The following is an 18,063-nucleotide window of genomic DNA, read 5'->3' on the forward strand; positions in this document are numbered from 1 at the left end:
GGAAAAAAAATCGAAAGGATACTTCTGGAATGGTTAAGATGTCGATATATCGCAAGCACAAATGAAAGGTGAGTTTAAAATTAAATATGATAGAGATAAAAAAAAAAGACTGTACTCCACGAGTTTAGTTTTTTTGCCCGAACTAGAATTAGGTAAATGCGCACACACATGGATTGGGATGTATTTGGTTCGTAAACAAAAGAAATATGCCTTAGCGGAATCTTCGAGAATGGTCCGACCCATATTGAAGTACCAGGCAGTTTTACCGTCCTCTGAAAAAAGAAAGGGAGGTATATCTCCTTGATATCTAAGAACTACAGCCCTTGTGTTTAGCAGCATTAGTGAAAAAAGACTCCTCCAAATTTGAGTAATTCAAATCTTGATGTCGACCCGTTCGTTATTGCTTCCGTGCTGGTCTCATTTGGAGCATTTATACAGATCGTCTTAGTCGTGGGTTAAAGTTATGGGATCACATGAATTGTTACTATAGAACGCTCAATTGAAGAATCGTCACCCCATGAGATCCCACCTGAAGAATTGTCACCCCAATACGCCGAATATCAAAAGTGGAATAAAGATTAGGTTAGGTTGAATGAGGGTTATGCTTATTGTCATCAACTTATGCAACCGAAGAATCGTAAACCCAGGATAGCCCACATGAAAAATTGTGACCCTAGGATAGCTCACATGAATAATTGTCATCCTATTGAAGTGTAGAGTGACGATTCTTCATGTGATCCGTTGTATGTACCCAGTGTTGGGAGTCATTTGGGTCAATTTAGAAGAATGTCGATTGTTTGAGAGATGCTATCACCCCCTGGTCAAATCCCGCGGTTAGTAGTAACCCCCCTCCCCCCACACCCCCACTATTCTCCCCTTGGGGGTGGGGGGGTTAGTACGCATACAGCTGATAACAGATGAAGAGCTGCTTCGCGATGAATCATTTTGCGTCCGGTGTTCTGAGTTCGTTTGAGTACAGGTGAGTTTGGCTACGTTATCCCCCCCCCCACACACACACTCCACCCCGAATCGTCAAATGTCAGATTACCTTTTCTATATATTGAGAAACTGGATGGTGAATTAATCAGATACGAAGATTGGAAACATTGTTAAAATGTTCTTAGGGAAGCCTTAGAATACTAAGTCTTTCTAGCTATTCTGATTCAGAACAGTTAATAAGAATCGGCCCAGTGTGGATTTGCTTTGTTTCCTCTCTCTCTCTCTCTCTCTCTCTCTCTCTCTCTCTCTCTCTCTCTCTCTCTCTCTCTCTCTATGAGGTAAGAGATCGTTTGTTGTCCCGCGATGAAGTGGTTTGAAGTTATGTAAGTGAACAACGAAAACTCTCTCTCTCTCTCTCTCTCTCTCTCTCTCTCTCTCTCTCTCTCTCCCTCTACCTCTCTCTCTTGTAATCCTTCTTCAATGTAGCGCTTCCGTCGCAGTACGAAACGCTGCAGAAGAACACAGGAATATAACAAACATTTGTAATCCCTCGCCCGTTCCCAGCATGAGCCCATCATCGCTTTAAAAGGAGACAGCTCCCCACCTCCTAGGCTAGAATGCCCCTTTCCCCCTCCTCTTTTTCTCCTCCCCTTCCTTCCCCTTCCTTTCCCTTCCATTCCGTATCACGTGGAGTTCACAGCCTTACCTTGCCTCTTCCTCTTCCTTACCTTGTCGTGTCTTTTTATCTCTTCCCTCCCTTAGTTCTGTTCGCCACCCATCACATTTAATTCCTGTCGTTTCCGCCGTCATTGCCCCCTGTTCCTGTTACACATGGTGTCCGCCCTCTCTCTCTCTCTCTCTCTCTCTCTCTCTCTCTCTCTCTCTCTCTCTCTCTCTCTCTCTCTCTCTCTCTCTCTCTCTCTCTCTCTCTCTCTCTCTCTCTCTCACACACACACACACACACACACACACACACACACACACACACACACACACTTTCCCCCCCTCTCCCTCCCTCCCTCCCTCTCCGCAAGCGGCCTCGATCCCAGTGCACCTTTTCTTTGAGATCCCTTCAACACCGTGTCGTTCTTCATGCACTTCGTTCTGGCTAAAGACGGGTGATTTTATGTTGTCTGAGGGAGGAGGGGCGGTTTCAGGCCAGAATGATGCCTCGGTTGGTCGACCCCCCATCTGCATTGGCTGAATAAATTCTTTCTTAGCCCAGAATTAAACGCATTATTTATTAGATTCAGTCGTTTGTTTGTTTTATTAAGTATATTAATTTGTTTATTATTTTTATTTCCTCGTTTTTACCTTCATTCTTTCTCCCTTCTATCCACGGTCTTCCTCCTCCCTTTCTCCTTCCACTCTTTCTTCCCTCTCCCTTTCCATACCGCATATCTTCGTTCTCTCCGTTTTCTCTCCTTCCTCCCATCTCTTTCCTCCCTCCTCCAATCTACCCTTCCATCCTTATTTCTGTCTCCCTCTTCCCTATTCTCTCCCGACTTCCTCAACGTAAACCATTGTAGACAATTCCACTAGAGAGTTTGTTTTCATTACCATGCAGATGAGCAAACACGCGTACATATAAGGTACTTAAACCGGTGGGGCACTGACATTCGCGGAGTATAAATGATCGAAGACCGCGTGTAATCGGATCGCTATTCAATTGTTTCTCAACTATTTCGCGCCATGAAGACGCAGGGAAGAGGATTTTTTTTACTCCCCCCATACAGAAGAGGCTGGTCTGTCGACGTACATTCCTGGCAGGGCCTTGGGAGGTTTGCCGGGATCTACTCGGCGGTGGCAGGAAATTGAAGTCAATTTTCAAAAAGACCCCCCCCCCCACACACACACTCATTTTTCTGCAAGTCTATTCTACACGCGTCTCCACTCGTTTTTTTTTTTTAACCACTATCTCCCACCTTCCTCGCTTCTCCCCCATTCCCCCTCCTGCATCCTCCTCCTCCTCTTCCTTCTCCTACCCCTCCTCCCCCTCCTCCTCCCCAACTCGCGTCTCAATTACAAGGACTGTGTCGACCGACTATGCCTTTTTATGTTGCCAGGTTGGCTGACTCAGTCGTACTGGAGGTCACGGTGGATGGGGGTGGGGGGAGGAGGAACGAGGAAGAGGAGAGACGACGAGGAAGGATTGAAAATAAAAAGAGGAAGAATATGGGCTCAATAGAAATAAAGAACGAACCGAGAAAGAGGAGGGAGAATAGAGAGAGAGAGAGGAGGTTTGGCTGTGTCAGTAGCAAGTGACCCGCATAAGGGTTGGAGGAGGAAGAGGAGGAAGCGGTGGTGGTTGTGGCTTTAAACAAAGAAAGAGGAAGAGATTTGTGGTAATTATAATTGAAAGATTAAGTGTAAAAAGAAATCGAGGATTTGGGAACGTGAGGTGGGAGATATCGAGAAAGTGTAGTGGTGGGGTGGGTGGGGGGAAGGCGGTGAGGTGGGGATGAGGGTTAATAGGCTGGAAATGATGTGCACAGGATGATTAGGCAGGCGGGCTGGTAGGATAGATGTATAAGTAGCCTAAGTAGGTCGAAGGTACATGGGTAAGTAGGTTGACATGTATGAGGGTGGGCAGGAACAAACGTGATGAAATGGAAATCGGTGGAGGCGAGTTGGGGAGAGTTTCGTGCTTGGAGGGACGTGGGAGAGGGTCAGTGCATGGTGTGGAAGTTCTACTGTTGTCGTGTCCTAAGGGTTCACCCATTGATCATGTGGTGACTGTTAGCTTGTGTGTTTGTTTTCAACACTTATCGGTAGTCATTTCTCACCCGTTTGTCCAAAACACTCCACATTCCCTTGGTCCACCTGCCTAGGGCCAGGCAGGTTTCTTCCAACATTTCCATATTTAACCAGTCTTTATACCCTTGCAATCAATGCATTCTGCCAGCAATAATCCACGGGTTTGAGACTTGGAAATTGACGAAGGCGATGGAAACAAAACTAAGGACTGCACAGAGGAGAATGGAGAGATCAATGATGGAAATGACGCTGAGAGACGAAAGAGAGTAAGTTGGGTGAGAGAGCAGACTAGAGTGAAAGATATTGTGGAGTCGGTAAAAGAGGGAAAGTGGATTTGGGCAGGCAAGTTAGTGAGAATGACTGATGAGCGATGGAGCAAGTGTGTTACTGAGTGGACGCCACGAGATGGGAAGCGTGGAAGAGGGAGACCAGACAGAAGGTGGAGAGACGAGATCGAGAAGTATGCAGGAGTGAGGTGGCAGAGGTTGGCGCGGTCGTGTGAATCCTGGAATGCTATGAAGGAGGACTTTGTTCAGCAGTGGACTCAGGATGGCTAATTTGATTTGATGTACTTCTGAGATACATATCTCGAATACATTTATTCTGTCCCTTTCCTCAGACACTCCAATCCTGCTTTGCACACGGTCGAGGCACTGACACCTCTTCATGCAACTTGCATTTCCCAAATAGTTCATACTCGACTCGTTCTCAGATATACTTTGTATACTCAATAGTCCACTTCCACGTCCACTCTCCCATTCACCACCAGATACTCAACTCTCCACTTCTTGAAGCATCTCCTCATTCACGCTTCCATTCAAACCATCAACATTTTTTGTACACCTCATAGCTCTATATATACTCGCATTTGGTCGTGGATTTTTTTATTTCATAAGTCCTGCCACGCTGCTTCAGTCTCTTCTCGGAATCCGCCTTAAGTGTCGTGTTATGTGCAAATAATAGTTGCCCTTGTTTTGATATTCTTACGTCTTCCTTAAATAACAAATCAGTATGTTCGTATATTCACACCCACTAAATTGATACGTCAGCATTGTTTGCTTTTATTTGAATTATTCCATTTGTTTACATAGAGAACAGTCCTTACGGTACCCACTATTCACGTCCAACCATGCACTCGTCATCCCAGATCGTCACACATGTTCTACTATTCACGTAAAACAACGTCCCACAAAGGTTCTGCATCAATCCTGTTATAAGTGTTCTTCAAGTCCACGAACACCCTACCAAAAAGTACCAAAGTACCGCCTGTGATACCACATATACTAGAACTGTGCAAATTTTCTCTCACTCCCCACCTTTCGGTCCTCCTAGACAGACGTCAGATAGAACCATCTCCCTGTTACCAGTCTTCAAAGACCATGAACACCCTCACTTCCGTCCACTTAGATTGTATGTCCTCCATTTTTTTTTTTTTTCGTGTGAGAACTCGCAACCGGCGACTGTTCCTCTTCAGCTATTACTATGAACTAGTGACATAGAAACAACGCCTTACATTGATACAATACAGACCATCATCCATAGGAGAGTCGGGGAGCTGTTGCTAGTCGCTATAGGGCACCGGGTTTTTAGTCGTTGAAAAGTGAGTTTAGATGTATCTGTTGTTATCATGTCACAATTGGCAAACCGGTCCCTGTGAAATGACATTAACACTTCCTTACCAATGTGTAGTGGGACTCCCCATGTACTCCCCAGGTTAGTTGAGGTACTCCTTCCCTTGGACACGGAGTGGATTATCTCACCAACCACTCCACTGTCACCACTCCACCCCCTTTAAGACATTCCACATCTGTTTAATCCTGACACCAAAGCGAATGTCATGCTTCCATTGCTACTTGTAACTCCCATAGGGCAATTGTACACGTCAATAGAATTCCATAAGGTGATAGGTTGAGTCATTCTGATGGGGAGCTAGGACAAGCGATGGAGTCGCCAGTAGCAATGTGACGGAACACGCGACTCTTTTGTAACATGGCATCCTGTCTCAACTTACGCCGATAGTAACAGTTTAACTATCGGAGCTGACACTGTGTCTTATCCTGGCGCTATCATGTGTCCCTTGACCATGAGGACGGAGACACGAGACAAGTAATCGTACACTGACCAACAGCGACACAACTCGACACAGTAGTATAGTATTTCGATTTGCGAGCCAACCCGGAGGTCGTTGCCGGGTACCCTGGGGTAGCGGGTCTTCTGTTTTTTTTTTTTTTTTAAGAAACAACTTAGGCGTTAGTTAGAACAAAATCTTTGAAGGCCGTCATTTGTAATGAATGGATTAGCTTAGATTTAGCGTTCCTTGGGTTTTTCTCCTGCATTACTGAATAGAATTGCCATGTGGTGAAGCAAGAGCCGTTGAATTGTTTACTTAAGGGATTAAACCCCTCGTTTCACCATCGTTCCTATCCGGATTGTCCTCAGTCGGCGTTGTTCAGCAAAATGAAGGCCTTCCATGACCTTGGAATGAAATTTATGTACGAGAAGATGGTGTGATGGCTTGAGAGGTCACGGGTGGTGGTGGGGAGCCCGAATGTGAATAAGAATTGAATATCCTTCATCTCTTTGGTCAGGAGGTTCTCTTTCAGCTGAATATTGCTATATTATGGGAGCTATTCGGTATGTCTGATGTGGTAAGTTACTTCATCATGGTATATGGTTATCATTCGTAAGAGAAATATTAAAATAAATTCCAAATCTTTTTGGACATGTTGAATTTCCCGTCCGCCGTGACATAAATTATGTACAATCAATGTTTTATTACTTTGTACAATTTATAGAACAATGTTATATTTAGATGCTTTTCATGTTATAAGGGCTATCCTTATATGTAACAATATTATTTACAATATATAATTTGATTATAATGGACACATGGTTTGCCCTAGATTAGTTATTTTATTTTACAAAAATGCTCTATGCGTTAAGGGGACACTACAGTAGTGGCGTGTTGCCACATGTCTATATTCTGTATACCAAAAGGGTCTGCCTCTTTACATGGGAAGTAATCAGCCAAGACGTCCCCCCCCCCTACACATACTCGTACATATCTTAGCACCTTGTGAGTAAAGGGTCAGGTCTATCTCCCGCCCACTGACCGGGTCAGGAGCAATGCAGCAAGACACAGCACCAAGTATTACAAAGGAGGAGCATGCTGACAGGAGATCTTTTGGTCCATAACTTGGTCGGATGCGAAAAAATTATAATAATTATAAATAAAGATTACAATAGTGTAAATAATAATAAATAAGATTAATAGGTAGTAAAGTTGAATAATAAGCAAAAAGTAAATAACAATAGATTGACAGATAAATAATAATAAATGATAAGCAAATAATAAAGAAACAGACAAATAGTAAAAAATAATAAACAAATATAAAATAAATGGCAGGCATTGTAGCATCTTGCTTAGGTGTTTATCTAAACTAGTCTTAAAACCCCAAGCAGGGCCAACAACTTCATGTACATGGTGACCCATACTTGTCCCCCTCATGCGAAAATAGTGTACAGGAAAGGAGCAACGCTCGTGGCTCATGCCCTCGTAATTAGCGCTTGCATTTAGTAGACATTAGGAAAGAAATCCACGCTTGGAGAAAAATGAATACAGAGATGAGACAAATGGTCTGTATATCTTTGTCGAAATGTGAATTCCTTTGATATTATATATATATATATATATATATATATATATATATATATATATATATATATATATATATATATATATATATATATATATATATATAATATATATATAACTGAAGGCGGATGAAGTATACAAGGAATAATGGAAGAATTTTACTGCCTTAACGTTTCGACCCTTAGGGTCTTGTGTCACAAAGCTTAACGATAAAGTACAACATGGACATTTTATACACAGGCATGTCATCTCACAGGGTGCCTAGGAAAGGTCGTCGTGATCGGAACATTTGTCTTCTTCAACTACCAATAAACTTGTAGCTCTTGCCAAGCATATAAAACCATCTCTATGGTTGATGCTATTATTAGCATTAATATAGGCTGCTACTATTGTTTTTCTTGATTTCTTCGTTGAACCTTTATTGTAATTGTATTGTCCCAGTCCGGAAGGTGGTCATGTATTTTTGTGTTCGTATAACCTTTTTTCTAATTCTATGATAAGACACATAGAACATGACCATCTTGACTGTGACAATACAATTATAATTAATAAATAAAGGTTTAACGAAGAAATTAAGAAAAGCAATAGAAGCTGCCTATATGCTAATAATAGTATCAACCATAGAGATGGTTTTATATGCCTGTTTCCTACTCCACTTACATCATACATATGTTTGTGTGTATATATATATATATATATATATATATATATATATATATATATATATATATATATATATATATCTTGCGACACTGCCTCTGACCCAGGGCAGTGGACAAGATGCAGGGATGACCCGTCATCCAGGATGTGCCAAGATAAGAGGGAGGTAAGAGGGGAGTCAAATGTAATAGAGATGGAATGTGTGGGAGCAGTTTTTATGCCTTTTGTTTTTATTTGTGTCTACCTCCCTTATGAGGGAAAAAGCCTTTGATATATGTATGGTATATATATATATATATATATATATATATATATATATATATATATATATATATATATATATATATATATATATAGTTATTTTTAACATTATTGTCTGTCATTCTTTTATTTTATTTTCTTTCCTGCATCCGATCTAGTTATGGACCAAAAAGGTCTCCTGTCGGCATGCCTTCCTTTGTAATCCTTTGTAAAATATTTAAAGTTGAGATGTGTGTGATGGTAGCGAGAACAAACTTAGGTACACAGCATACGGCGTAGTTGAAGATGATGCCATAATTGTAAAGAATCTTGCATTGTTTATATTTTTCAACATCCGTTGGCGATGCCAGACGTAGGAATCGTTATCACCACAAAGTGTGAGTGTCGAGTTTGTCCATGTTTACTGTAAAGTGTCTTGGGGTCGACATGACGTCATGACGCCTCCAGGATTGGGCGATCAGGGGCGATGTTAATATCTCAACCCCACTCTGCTTCCGCAGCGTAATGGAATCTGTGTAGAATAGAGTCAGGGATTCTGCAGGTCGCTTTATTTGAAGACATCCGGTCTTCGTTGTGGTAAGCAGTTCGATGTGATATATCAGCCGTTTGCAGTGGAGAAAGTGAGGAAAGTAGAAGGGGCAAAGTTGAAGATTATAATAAAAAAGAAAAATCATATCGTTTCAGTAGGAATTTTTAATCTCACTCGGTAACTGAGAGATAAGTATTTTTATATAATTTATTTATTTGTATGTTTATGTTTGTTTATATGTTTATTCTTTTCTGTAATTTGATATGCCTTATTGGTGTGGTTGTTCTTTAGGAACTTTTCTTTGGGAGTAAATCTCCAACCAGATGCAGTCCTGTTTCGTTGTCCTTTATCCAGCAGAGGCCCTCACCTAAGGACTTTTTTTTCATGAGGTAGTTGGTTAAACGCAGCTTGAGCTTAATTCAATTAGATGAAATGGTGCACACAGTGGGATGGATTGTTTGGACAAATTAAATTGATTAAATGTAATTGTGAAGCGAAAGGAGTAACACACAGCTGAATAAAATCGTTAGTTTCCAGATAAATAAAATTGAAAAAGAGCCTCGCATATTTTCGTTAGTAGGAGCAGCTAAGATGAGAGGGAGGAAGGGTGTTGGATAGAACTGGAATAGGTGGGGATGGGAACTTGCCTTTTGACTTGGGTACCTCCCTTGATATATAGATAATTATTATTGTTGTTATTTTTATTATTATTGAAAAAAGGTGTCATTTCAAGGTTAAGCATGTGACCTACCGGTACTTTTAGTTTGGCTGAGACACCTGTCGACCCTGAAGGTACGGGGTGCAATTTTGGCGCGCTTTCTGTGGCGGGACCCCGAATGCGTCTGCGCAGTGCGCACGTGTCGTCGCCAGCTGCTGGACACGCTAGACGCATTGAAACTGCTTCTGGTATTGTGTGTAGACCACACAGCAATGTCTTAATAACACACCAATTCGTTAAGAAGAATGCTAACGATATGACGTCATGGAGATCCTGCCTCCTAGCTTAGTTGTGGTGCTGGAGCATAATGGATATGTAGACTCAGCCGAGTCTTGTCGCATTAGTGACGTCATGTCTGTGCGGGACCCTCCTTATCTCATTTTTTAAAAGGATTATATTATTTACGCAGTGAAAATCTATATTGTGTTTGGAACAAGTTAAATGTCGTAGAAACCTGCCCATTGGTTCCAAAAGTGAACTGGGCTTGAAAAAGATATGCATACATATACCAAAAGCTTCCCACCCACCCCTTACAAGAGAGGTAGCCAAAGTCAAAAGGGATAATTGCTCTCTCACCCATTTCATCTCCACCCACTCCACTCCCATTCACTACCCCTCCCTCACTCTTTTCTTGGCTCTTGAATGACGGGTCATCCCTGCATCTCGCCCGTCGCCCAGGGTCAGAAGCAATGCAGCAAGACGCAGCACATCCACAGCAAGGCCGCTTCATTTATTTGCCGACCCCCCCCTCTCCGTTCCCTCATGCGTAGAAAGAGAAGACTATAAATCCCTTCGAGCTGCGTCAAAATATTCACACGATCACTCTAACCCCCCATCCCCCCACCATTCCCTTCCAGGTATCACAGCATCATCCATACACAACCATTCCCCACTCTCCCCTATCCTCTGCCTTCTCCCTTCCTTCCTCAACAGATACCACCCCCACCCCCCCTCTTTCGCAAAGCTCCTCTCACCCCACCCATCCATATCCTTGGTCGCGCCCACCTGTTCACACCACCCACTTTTGCCCTCCACACCTCTTTTACTAACCTCTCTTTACTTATGCTTTCCGTGTGTCCAAGTCATCCCAATACTCTTTCATCAATCCTATTCCCATTTCCTTTTCCAAATAACAAATAAAACGCAACAAGTCGACGGCTGCAGAATTTCGTCGAAGTTTTAACAGTTGAATTACATTCCGTGTTGATACATGTTATTTAGATGAAAGAAAACCATATAACGTAATCACCATGAACGTTTCTCGTACATGAATATGCAATTTGACCATAAATCATGTTAAGATACAGTAAAAATATATATAGTAATAATAATGCGAATAGAAAAGATACTGATTACATTTTTGTTTTTGACGCTGTGTGATGCTTTTAGATCATTCATTAACTAAAGACTTTTCCTCCTCACAACGACTAGTGGAGGCTCAGTAATAAAGTGCAAATTTCCAATAAATTTTGCTCCGAAACCCAAATAACTAAACTCCTAATTTGATTCGGTTAACGTTTGAAGAAAGTGTGTATAGTTTTTGTCGGTGGCAGATCGTGTTTATGTTGTGAGAACAAAATAACCGATAACTTCTGCAAGAAAACTGTGACATCTTGGATTTCGTTTTCTTGTGGGCGGAGTTGAAATTTCGTTTGAATATAGAATCTCCCTGTACGATCTAGGCCGCATTGCTTGTTTTATCTTGTTTGTTTATTTGTTTGTACGCTCGCAACCGGCCCCAGCAGCGACCATGGACCTCCGCTTGTTCTAGCACTATGAGCTTATTAGGTACGCCGTTAAGCTCCTCTTGGTGTACGCTTCTCGAATCTTCCACCTTCTCAGGTCGGAAAATGGGAAAGAAATTCCCTTGAACGAAGACTAGTCTGTGGGTGCACTGTGCCCATGTTCCATTGTGTTTGTTTTTGGGCGCGACGACGTGGGAGGGTGGACCGTTCGTTACCAGTCACTGTGGAGTTGTTGCGACTCGAAACAATAATATTAATAATAGTAGTAATTATAATGATAATGTTATTAATACTATTGTTAATTGTTATTATTGAAGTTGCTGCTGCTGCAGCAAATATTCCAAATCCATCATCAGCAAGGTGGCAAAGCTGAACGGTACGCCTGGAATGTGAAGTGTGTGGATCGGCCATGATGTGTCGAGACCCTGATGTAGATGGTGCCAGAGGTACACTGACACAGAAGTCCAGAGCTACACTAGGCTACATCACGACAGTTATGTCGAGCCAGTTGTGTGAGGTTGGAGTAGATTTGTATGTAATTGTAGTGTTTTCGGAGGGACAAGGCAGTTTCCTCTATTCAGTAATAATAGAAAATGGTAGGAAACAGTAGGTACCTGTCTGAGTAGAATAGTATAATGATAGACTAGATATTTAGGTCGTTGAACGCCGCAGATCGTTGTGTCTGGACTTCGGCGTTAGTAGATTGTAGTGTCGGGTGTGGTGGTGCCGGAGGGCGGGTGGGGTGGGAGGAGGGGGAAAGGGGGTGATGGCGCGTCGTCGACAGAAGCGTTGTTGTAAATACGTCGGGCGGACGATGTTAGCATTGTTGGCAGCAAGTCGGGCACAATAATGCAAGAGTTAATCTCCCCAGCCCCGCTCTCTCTCTCTCTCTAGCTCTTATAGGTATACGCTCGCTGGGTAAACACACACACACGCACACGCAAGGCACGTAGAAAATGTGATTTGTTGAACAGTGCCAGCAACCGCACTGTCTGAGGCATTTGCCGTAATCTTCATGACGATCTTTCCTTCGGTGTGGTCCGACTTTCTTGGGGTTGGTCTCGAGAACCACATCCGCCTCGGGTGTATTTTCCTTTTATTATTTTACACGGTGGCTGCTGTTCAATGTTTTTATTTTCAAAAAACGTTGGAGTATCTGAAAGCAACTGGGAGGGGGGGGCGCCACATAATTTAAATATTATTGAGGCAGCATGACTAAGAAGGAAAATTCCACTAAGTACGAAAAATGTGAGAGAGCTACCATCTACACGTCACCTTGTTGAAGGCGCCCCATTGCAAAATTCCCAATCGATTACATCAAGTCGATAGTCTGCTGTCGATGACGTCATGTCGACCGGATAGGTCGGAACCAGGAAGTACGTTGTATTACATGACGCATTAAAACATTCAAATATGATTAGGCCTATAACGTGTAAATCCAGCATTTCTCTCTAGAGTCGTTGAACTGTGTCACACATACACAAAATTGTCAAGGTTCACACACTAGTCTCCATTTCATAACTAAATATAGTTTGTCCTATTGGGTTGTGGGGGACTACAAGGACGAGATCGTGCACCGTGGAATTGGTGGAGGTCGGAGAATTGCCGGATGACCGTCCAAAGACGTTATCATATCACACTAGGCTATTTTTCCTCCGACTGTAGGAGCAAATTTGCAGCCCACAGCTTTCGGGAAAAAATCTGATATCCTGGAGGAATATAACTTTCGTCCAGCATATCAAAATGGCACTCTATATTTTTTGTTGAGAAAAAAATATTTTACCATAGTGGTTTTACGGCGGGAAAAGTTCTGGAGGTGTGTCTGATTAATTGGAGGTTGTGGGATAAATAGTACAGTGTGACAACTCCACGCATATGTCTTGGTAACGGGGAACATACATGGTGAAAATGACACTTGAACTTGCAGGGGTAACAAAATACCAACATTTGTTGTATCAAGTTTAATTCCGTGAAGGAATGATGCTGATGTTGATAATCATCACATTATGTATCATAACCTCTAAGGAGAGCAAATCCTTTGGACCATTACCATAGCAAAGAAAATTATTACATCCGGTGACTTTCTCTAGTTACTGCAATATAATGTAAATGTGAATGAAAATAAAACTTAATCAGGTTTAACAAAAATATATGTATAATTTGCCTGGGCAAATTAACACATCACTGGGATTGTCAGAATCTTTAAATTGCATATTTGTGGTCTTGAAAAAATGCATTATGAAAGCCCAGGCAAGCTAGACTCCAAGACTGTCCTGGCTACACTCGTATTTGTTTAGTTTGTATTTCTTAAATAATTTCCAGCAGTGCAGTACCGAGAATCTGTTGATTAACTGCACGCGAAAATAAGTGTGAACAAACCTTCAAGTTGAGGCAACTTTTGGCGGGAGAGGGCCTGGGCGAAGCCAGCCGTTTGTCATGTCGCACACTAGCGGAATGGACAAACAAGTTTCTATAGAAATCAAGATGTATGTTCTCCTTTGAGTACTTTTGTGTATATCTTAGTATTAGAATTGTAATAATAATATTGACGACTTTAAGCGTACGCATGTTTGAATAAAATCTTATGGCGACAGCCAGAATATAATCATGCAACCCAGTATGGGAGCTGGTGGATCTTGAATTATTATGTGATATTAGTAAATACTTCTGTAATGTTCAGGTGATTGTGTAGAGTTGACGCTTGTGAATATTCGGAGACCTCTAAAGATGGCCAAGAATTTTTCTCCTTTTTCGGCTGGGTGGATGTGATGCGACTTCGAAGGTTAACCCTCTCATCAATTAACCGCATTTCTCTAAACCTGTTTTGTTGACGTTAGCCGGTTCCATTCGTAGGAGGAGCGGCCCCTGGACTGGGTCACGTGATCTTAGAATATCCTTTCTGTGGGAGGATGTATGCTCTAGTGGGATTTGTTAATCCTCTCATTCCTTTGGGGGTGGGAGAGGGGGGTATTATCTTTTGTCTGTGAGCGTTGTCGGGTCACATGGTATTATACGTCCTTGACCCCTCAGCCACGTCGTCAAACGTTCTTGACCAATTAAGGAAGAAAGACTTTTCCGAGTCTGTATCACCCCCACTACCACCGAACATTGAATAAAATCACCTGGCGTGAGCCAATATCTGCATATGACCTCACTGTAGATAAAAGGTATTTCCCCCTACCACGAACCAGCGTCGTCGCGTCCAAGTGGTCAATACAACAACACAGTGTGTGAGCCATTGGTCCAAGTCTGCGCTGTAGGAGCCGGCAGGGTTGTTTGTCGATATTGCTTCCGTAGCCTTGCTTGCCTGCCTGCATGCCTACCAGTGCGTGTGGTTGTGCCTCAACAGACATGAACGCGTACAGCTCTCACATCAAGTTGCACAGCAACGGGCATGACGACCGGCCCTGGCGTGTATGCGACCGTTACAACGGCTCTGAAGAGGAGGAAGAGTGAGTGAGTGGTGTATGTGTTATAGGGGTACTGCTTGGTGGGGTAGGGTGGGAGGGCGGGGAAGTCGTTTTTGACTGCGGATTATGCATTGGATCGAAATCTTCAGGGAAAGTGTAGACATATCGGGAGTGTCTGTTGATTTGCTATGGTCCTGAATCACGTGCTGGACTCGTGATCAATAGTTGTTGTTTTCCACATATGCACTCACAAGTAAACATAACCATTCCTATCACTCAAGGGCGACAATAAAATGTTGTTGCATTGTTAGTGGAACTTTTAAGCCTGTAGTGGGACTGCATCTTGGGTCTGTGTTGTCGTGTGTGCGTTTGCCTTATTGTTGTGTACAGGAAAGGATTTAATTCGTGTAGTCATTTCTCATTGTTTTTAATTGTCATACCACGTGTAGGAGCCCACGTGTGACCCTGGGGGCGATGGTATCAGCATGATTTGACTGTGGCCTTGACAAGTATCACAACCGGTGGATGTGCCAAGCGAGTGCCACAGGGAAGGCGAGGTGATCCGAGGCGAGGCTAAGCGAAGCGAAGCGAGGCGTGGCGTGGCCACTGTTGCTAGCTAGCTTGGGGAGGCACTAGCTCACCAACGCCGCGCCTGCGCACATGCATTCCCACGCTTGCGCGCGCGCGCACGAACGAGCAAGCACCGTATGGGCATGGACTGCAAGATTTGTGCAGTCTGGACAAGTGACCCCTACGGACCAGGGTTATGCATTAGCTTGAAGACTGAGTGCCACTCAAAGAAGAATGTTGATCAAATCTAGTTTCTGGCATCCCTCGTTTCTGCTAACCTATGTAAACCCGTATGGGTGTGTGTGCGCGCGCGCGCGCATGCAGGTCTTTCACATCACCGGGAAACAAAGTATGTAAAATTACCACAGAAGAAAGGAATATTGAAGAGAGCAGGAACATTCGTGTATTACACCCGTCTGTAATCCGTCTGGGGATGTAATACGCGAAAATACGATCTTCAAGTTTCTCTTGTAATTTTGCACGCGCGCGCTAATGTGTATTGAGGCCAATTACATATACCACATTCATGAAATAGACTGAAAGTTCCACATTTGGAGAAAAGAAACCTTGTGTAACGATGACTCGTATATTACGACCACTGTCTTTGAGCCTCTTCCCACTGAGGACTTTAGCCCTAGAAGGATTTGAACTATAGATTCATTTGCCCACGATGAAACTCCAGAATCAGCTCACGGCAGATGATTAAAGCGTCGCACTATTTCATCGAACCCTGCGTTGTCATTTGTCAGATATTTATTTTCCTTTTTAGATATATTGTATAGATGGCTAACGCTGCCATAAGTCGGTGGCAGAAACAGTCCCAGACGACTAGAACACAGACCACAAGATATTGCTGCTTTGGAAAATGGTATAGGGGGAGTCCAAAGACCGTCAACTACTGTGGGGCTGTAATTTTCAAATCAATGAAAATTGAGAGAAAATTAGAACAGATTACATAAATATATATATATATATATATATATATATATATATATATATATATATATACACGTGATCTCGTAAAGCAGTTGGAGTAACTCAGAAAGAAAAAAATACCAAAGACAACACTGCAATTCCATAAAAAATAGTGTCCGAAACAAGTTTTAAACCCACAACGCCAGATAACAAGAAATTAAGAAAACGATACACAAGATAGACAGACACAAAAATCACACCTTCCTGCAATAAAGACACAGGCAGAATCATCAAGAAATTGAAAGAAGCTCTCATGAAGAATGTCGAGCCAATATGTCAAAGAAGAAGAAAAAAAAAAATCTGGGTCCTGCACCAGGAACCATGACAAATTGATAACTTCATACATTCCCCATCGGACGGTGCCATTCCAACAATAGGAAGAAGAACACCTAATTCTCATGTTGAAACCAAACTAACATCTACCCAGTATTCCACAGAACCATCTCCTCTCCTCTCCACCGGATCTGAACTGATAGAACGGTTGTATTTTAGAAAGAATCCGAACACATACATATTACCTTACCAAATTAACGTTACAGGGCACTTTGGTCGAACCTCGCCCAATACGATAAACTATTGTAGTGTAACAGCACTGGTGGCAGCAGATGTAAAAATAAGACTTTGACAGTTCACCAAACGCCCTTCGAAAATTATATAGAAACTGAATTGGACAAACCTCGGTTGACAAATTTCCTAACCGACTAAGAATGCAGAATACTTTGAAAGTAAGGAGCTGTACGAAGGGGTGCCCAGTGTTACTACCCATCACATCCCAACACAAACAATTAACAGCGCAATGTTTCTTCTTATGCTATAGGAGGGCCAAAGGACCGTTGCCAGATACTGTGGGGCTGCGGGTTTCTAGTTAGTGAAAACTCGAGGAAAAATCGTTTTCATTATTATTATTATTATTATTATTATTATCATTATCGTTATTATCAATTAGTTATGTTTATTCTTTTGTAATTAGTTATAATTGCTGTTAATACTATTATTATCGTTTATCTTTTATTTTTGTAATTATTATTATTGCTATTATTATTTTCATTACCGGGTATTATTATTATTATTATTATTATTATTATTTGCATGCACACAAACATACCCATACATAATACATATACCAAAGGCTTTTTCCCCTTTACAAGGGAGGTAGCCACAAACATCCCCAGGTTTGATAAATACAAATACAATATATATATGTGTGTGTGTGTGTACATGACCTTCCGGTTAATCTTTTTGCTCCTTAATGTGTTTCCCTTCGGTTGAATAAAATCTCGTGGCGGCAGTTAAAAATGTACGTCATCAGCAGTAAAAGCTGCCAATAATCAGTAGGCTAGAAGAAATCTTGGCACACTATTTTACACTGTGGTAAGCTACTGATATAGCACACTTCGATTTTGATTGATAAGCTGCGAATGATTTTAGGACTTGTGTTATAAGGGACGCCGACTTGAGCAGAGTATCTACCTGCCGAGACCCCAATCCTCATATGCTAAATAAAGTCGCCTTGCGTTGCGTTTGCTAAATCGGTCGAATGTGTCATGTAATTGGAAACACGGTGACAAGAAGCAGGTCGAGAGGATCAAAGTTACGTGTATTCTGATTGAAAAAAAAAATGGAGATACAAGTGATGCAGCGAAGTTTTCTAAAAAGAGTTGTGGAAAAAATTACTACAGAAAATATATGTGTGATGGAAATGTACAGGTGAAGTGGGGTAAGGTATTTTGAAAGCGAAATAGTAGTACATTAAGTGTATTCGTGCGCGCGCGCGCGCACACACACACACACACACACACACACACACACACACACACACAAAGATAGAGGGTTGTACAGATGAA

The 18,063-nt window shown here is 42.2% G+C and overlaps 1 protein-coding gene across 10 annotated transcripts in view; it reads left to right on the forward strand.

Moving 5' to 3' along the window:
- The window catches only part of LOC143032750 (uncharacterized), a 243,020-nt gene that overhangs the window by 23,539 nt on the left and 201,418 nt on the right, over window positions 1-18,063 (forward strand). The gene's annotated exons all lie outside the window — the stretch shown is intronic.

Source organism: Oratosquilla oratoria, chromosome 14, assembly GCF_046742065.1.
Source record: "Oratosquilla oratoria isolate Oo_2021 chromosome 14, ASM4674206v1, whole genome shotgun sequence".
NCBI lineage: Eukaryota > Metazoa > Arthropoda > Malacostraca > Stomatopoda > Squillidae > Oratosquilla > Oratosquilla oratoria.